Consider the following 6000-nt stretch of genomic DNA (forward strand, 5'->3'; position numbering starts at 1 on the left):
GACATTGTTTGGCATAGATATACAATTGTATAGACATTGTTTGACATAGATATACAATTGTATAGACATTGTTTGACATAGATATACAAATAAATACTGATAAATAAAATGTATCGACCGGTGTGTTTTTTATTTTGGTTAGCTGTTTAAGAAAAACGGCACATGTCGAACTGCATTTTTTCAATATTAAACCCAAATTTAACAACTAAATTAAAAATTCTTACTTTTCCTTACTATTTTTAAACACTAAGCACATTCATTACGGGGCTAAGTCCCAGACTGAAGGAGTCTGGGTGGCTGGGTAAATTGCAGTTGTAACTTTTCAGGCGATCTCTTTGCTTTTAGATAACAAAAAGATAAAGCGACTTTTAAAAATGTAAATTCGTACAACTAGGTAAATTTAATATAATTTTTATTAATTCATAGAACCCATGACAAACTTGTAAAAAGAACTGTATACTTTTAAAAAGAAATTCTAAAAAGTCTAATTTTTAAGAAATGTACTAAGTGATTTAGGCAAATGGACATTGCGTTACGAATTTATTTGGATCCATTTGTTTTTTCCTTAAAAAAAAAAAAAAAAAAAAAAAAAAATCGAATGAAGTTTGAAAAACAAAATTTAATGCTTAGTCATTTTTCTTAAATAGCTATTTTTATTTCCTTAAACGCGTTTTTTGAGATTTAATAATTTTCTTAAACACGCATTTTGAGCTGTATTTGCTTTAAATACGCATTTTAAGCTGCGTCCATTTTCGTCAACTCGCATTTTAAACTGCTCTCAGATTAAAAAGTTCACGGAAAATATGATGTGGGGATTTATTAAAAGCTTAGTGAATGAAGTGGCATTTTAAAAAAGCTGAGATTTCTCGGCGAAAGCAGATCGATTTTATACGATTTTGCCAAGTGTTTAAAATTTGTGGATCTTAGTGGATGAAGGTACTAAGTGTCTGTTAATCGTTTTGGAAGTGGAAGATTTCAAATTGGGGTTTCCACCATTTACGAATGTCCTATTTACAAACATCACTGGAACATACCTCAGTTGAAAAAAATCACGTAGTTTTAATAGTATTTGTAAAACTACTTCTTTTTCTTGGTAACATTAACACTTTCTCAAAGTTTGATTAATTTTCAAAAATTTACATTTTTTTTTAAATCGAAATAACTGACTGTTACATTCATAACAAATTGTGTTATGTCTGTAATACCCCGTTTTGAATTTTTAAAAATTCTTTAAACAAATGTAATTTTTTTTAAAAAAAATTGGCATAAACGTAAAGTGCGCCAAGAGTTATTTTAACAAAATTGTTTAAAATTGCATAATTTTAACTGTGTTATATGATACTAAATATGACATTCCGAAATGGTGGAATTGCCCTAACTCATTTGGTAACAAACAGTCAATGAGTAACCCAATACAAAATTTGGCAGCAAATTGAAACATCAAGTGAACTAACACTAAGATACGAATAACTTAAAAAGTGTTAGGGCATTATGTTGGCCGTTCCAAAAGTGAGGAAAAATAATTTATCGTAAAGGAAAAAAAAACACGTGCTTTAGATTTTGCAAAAATCTGAATCATACCAAACTTGAGCGGGCAGCTTTGAATTCTTATTAGAAACCCTCTTTTTTTTTCATTGCCGATATGGATTCTGCAGAAGAAAACTAAATTGGACAAATTTCGTTGTTAATATTTTATAGATAAGTTATGGTTTTAGTCAGAAATGCTAACACCAGATATTTAATTTAGAATAATTTACGTTATCTGAATAAGGAGCCAAATAACGTTAGTATTCAAACTTACTTTAGGTGGCTAAGTTAAGTAAAATTATTTGAGTGTTTTTAAAAAATTTTATAAATAAATAATATTATACCTAATTTTTATTTTAAAATTGAAAATAAGCTCAATATTGTTTTTGTTTTTTGAAATTATAATTAATATTCAATTTTAAACAAAATATATAGCATTTTATCAACTCATTAGAATTGAACAATAAAAAACAGTTCATCGGTGAGTTTTTAAATCCGGACACAGCTCGAAATGCGTGCTTACGGAAACAGACTTTGCTCGAAATGCTTTTTTATGAAAAAAGACACAGTTCGAAATGCGTGTTTACGAACGTGGACACTGCTTAAAATATGCGTTTATAAAAACTGAATTAGAAAGGTGCGTACGGGATTTTGCTCCGTAATGATTATGTTTAATGTTTAAATTAGTAATTAAAATAAGCACCTAATTTCTCATTTGATTGTTGAATTTGGGTTGAAAACTGAAGAGGCGCATTTTGAGGTGTGTCCATTTTTGTAAATGAGCATTTCTAGCTGTGTCTAGACTTAAAAACAAACCGAAGAAATATATGTTAGTGTCATTTTCTGTGCTCTTTATATAAATCACAATGTTAAAAATTGCGATTAATCACTTGATCTCAAACTCGTCTGTTATTTTTCTAAGACTTTTTTAATGCAATATTTTAAACAATGCCCTATAACTCTGATTTTGCTACTTGAAGATGATGGCGTGCATAAACAATTTTAGCACAGTGTCGTTATTTAAAAGGTAAAATAAGAAAGTTATTAATTGGTAACGATGAGTTAATTTACTTATGTTTTGAAATATTTTTTGTTAACTAGAGTTCGCTATTAAAAATCAGGGTGCGTAACATTTTTTTAAAAAAGTGCTTAAAGGTGCTTTTTTGATTTACGCTTTTTAAAATCCCTTATAGGTGATTTTTTTATTCGGGGTTTGTAAAAAGTGCTTATGTTGTTTTAAATTACAAAAAATACATAATTTTTCACAATTTTCTCTGCAATATCTATCAGAAACTAGTTATTTTATCNTGTAATACCCCGTTTTGAATTTTTAAAAATTCTTTAAACAAATGTAATTTTTTTTAAAAAAAATTGGCATAAACGTAAAGTGCGCCAAGAGTTATTTTAACAAAATTGTTTAAAATTGCATAATTTTAACTGTGTTATATGATACTAAATATGACATTCCGAAATGGTGGAATTGCCCTAACTCATTTGGTAACAAACAGTCAATGAGTAACCCAATACAAAATTTGGCAGCAAATTGAAACATCAAGTGAACTAACACTAAGATACGAATAACTTAAAGTGTTAGGGCATTATGTTGGCCGTTCCAAAAGTGAGGAAAAATAATTCATCGTAAAGAAAAAAAAACACGTTTTTCAGATTTTACAAAAATCTCAATCATACCAAACTTGAGGGGGCAGCTTTGAATTCTTATTAGAAACCCTTATTTTTTCATTGCAGATATGGATTCTGCGGAAGAAAACTGCTCATTAGAATTGAACAATAAAAAACAATTCATCGGTGAGTTTTTAAATCTGGACACAGCTCGGAATGCGTGCTTACGGAAACAGACACTGCTCGAAATGTTTATTTACGAAAAAAGACACTGTTCAAAATGCGTGTTTATTATAATGGACACTGCTGAAAGCGCGTGTTTAGGAAAATGGACACAACTCAAAATGCGTGTTTACGAACGTGGACGCTGCTTAAAATATGCGTTTATGAAAACTGATTTAGAAAGGTGCGTAAGGGATTTTGCTCCGTAATGATTATGTTTAGTGTTTAAATTCGTGATTAAAATAAGCACCTAATTTCTCATTTGACTGTTAAATTTGGGTTGAAAACTGAAGAGGCGCATTTTGAGGTGTGTCCATTTTTGTAAACAGGCATTTCGAGCTGTGTCTAGACTTAAAAACTCACCGAATAAATATATGTTAGTGTCATTTTCTGTGCTCTGTATATGAATCACAGTGTTAAAAATTGCGATTAATCACCTGATCTCAAACTCGTCTGTTATTTTTCTAAGATTTTTTTAATGCAATATTTTAAACAATGCCCTATAACTCTGATTTTGCTACTTGAAAATGATGACGTACATAAACAATTTTAACACAGTGTCGTTATTTAAAAGGTGAAATAAGAAAGTTATTAATTGGTAACGATGAGTTAATTTACTTATATTTTGAAATATTTTTTGTTAACTAGAGTTCGCTATTAAAAAACAGGGTGCGTAACGTTTTTTTAAAAAGTACTTAAAGGTGCTTTTTTGATTTACGCTTTTTAAAATCCCTTATAGGTGTTTTTTTTTATTCGGGGTTTGTAAAAAGTGCTTAGGTTGTTTTAAATTACATAAAATACATGATTTTTCACAATTTTCTCTGCAATATCTATCAGAAACTAGTTATTTTATTGGGATTATGTAAAGTTTTTGAAAATGTCTTTGAATTTTATAGATTTTATGTTTATAAATTAAGAACTTCAAACGATAGGAAAAAAATAATTTTGCACAAATCCCAATTATGATTTTTTTTTCTCTTTTTTTTTTGGAAAAAGATTAATTATATTTTTGAGTGCTTAAAAATTACCTAAAAGGTGCTTATTTTTTTGTTGAAAAATCTGGCTACGCACCATGGAAAAGATTCATAGACATACAATTCTATCTTAATTTTAAGTTGAAAGACGGATTATCTTAATTGCGCAGAATTTGGCCATTTTAATATAATCTATTCTCGAAACACAGCTAATGGAAGTAATTTCGCAAACTTGAGACGACTTAAGTAGTTGTTGATCATTTTCTTTGAATAATCCGTTTTACATGCAAATACCTAAATATCCAACTTAGAGACACAAATCGACAACACTCCTCCGTCTGGCATAATCGTCGAAAGAAGATTTATTTTGAGCATGTGGCTATATCAGATCTGTGGCTATATTAGAACTTTATAATAAAAAAATGATATTAAGAGTACCGTGAAATCTGAAACAAAATGAGTTTTCTTATTGATATTGTGTTGCTGAATTTATATATTTTATGGCTACTTTTCTGGTAAAAGCTATTCACTTTTTTTTTAATTCGCAGCAGAGAAAAAAGTTATAACCCTCTTTTTCTAATTCTAGTTCAGTCGATATTCTAACTGAAAATCTAAGTGGTTGAAAGTTCTAAATGATATTTTAATGAATTTAATTTTAATGTTTGAACGTTGGCAATCGGATATAAAGATCACCGGGAAAGAAAACAAATAGTAAAAAATGAAAAATGGGATTGTTTCAGCTTAATTGTTTCGGTATACAGTATTGTGCATAATTTCGTAGTGTTGATTAATACTGATTTATGGAACCTTTCTCCTGCCCGTACGAAAAACGGGTATTCAGCTAGTTGCTAACAAAATGTTGTTCGGAATGGCTCCAAAACTAGAGCTGAAAACAACCACTCGCCACATGGCGAGTCAACAAAAAAGTGGCGACTTAAATTAAATAAGCAACCGGTCCCCTTTTACCATCGTTTCTTTTCTTTTTAATGATTAAAATACATCAATACAAAGTGCATCATGCATCAATACAATAAAGTACATCAATCTTTTAATGATTAAAGTGCATCAATACCGAAAGACATTGAAAAACACAATTTTCATAAAAACAATGTCTCCATTCAAAATTTTGATCCTTCAGAATCGATCAATTTGTGATGTAAAAATTCGTGTCGAAGGAGAGTTCTTTAACAATTCACATGTTTCAAATTTTTTATGTATGTACAGGGTGTTTATAAAGTCCCGGGCCCATTTTGATGTTAAATAACTCATAAAATAATAAAGATGGATTAAAATCAATAACGTAAATGGTTAGATAGACTCAAAAAGTTTCAATACCGTGAGACACAAAGGGATTCCCCAAAGGTTAATGTGTGGTGTGGACTAATGCACGACCGAGTCATTGGGCCTTTCCTTTTTACACAAAAGACGGTCTCATCAGTCGTATACTTAGACATGTTGGAAAACTTCGTATTTCCACAACTAGAAGAGCTTCAGCCACATGTCTTTTTGCAACAAGATGGTGCACCACCTCATTGGGGTATCATCGTTCCTAGTTCTTTGACTGACCATTTTCCAGGAAGATGGATTGGGCGAGGAGGTCCAATTCCTTGGCCACCCAGATCACCTGATATAACGCCGCTGGACTTTTTCTTTGGGG

At 30.2% G+C, this 6000-nt stretch overlaps 1 protein-coding gene across 9 annotated transcripts in view; it reads left to right on the top strand.

Annotated features, from left to right (window-relative positions):
• The window catches only part of LOC107453731 (5'-AMP-activated protein kinase subunit gamma-1), a 334655-nt gene that overhangs the window by 273214 nt on the left and 55441 nt on the right, over positions 1-6000 (top strand). The window lies entirely within an intron of this gene.

The sequence above is a fragment of the Parasteatoda tepidariorum genome, chromosome 7 (genome assembly GCF_043381705.1).
Source record: "Parasteatoda tepidariorum isolate YZ-2023 chromosome 7, CAS_Ptep_4.0, whole genome shotgun sequence".
Classification (NCBI taxonomy): domain Eukaryota; kingdom Metazoa; phylum Arthropoda; class Arachnida; order Araneae; family Theridiidae; genus Parasteatoda; species Parasteatoda tepidariorum.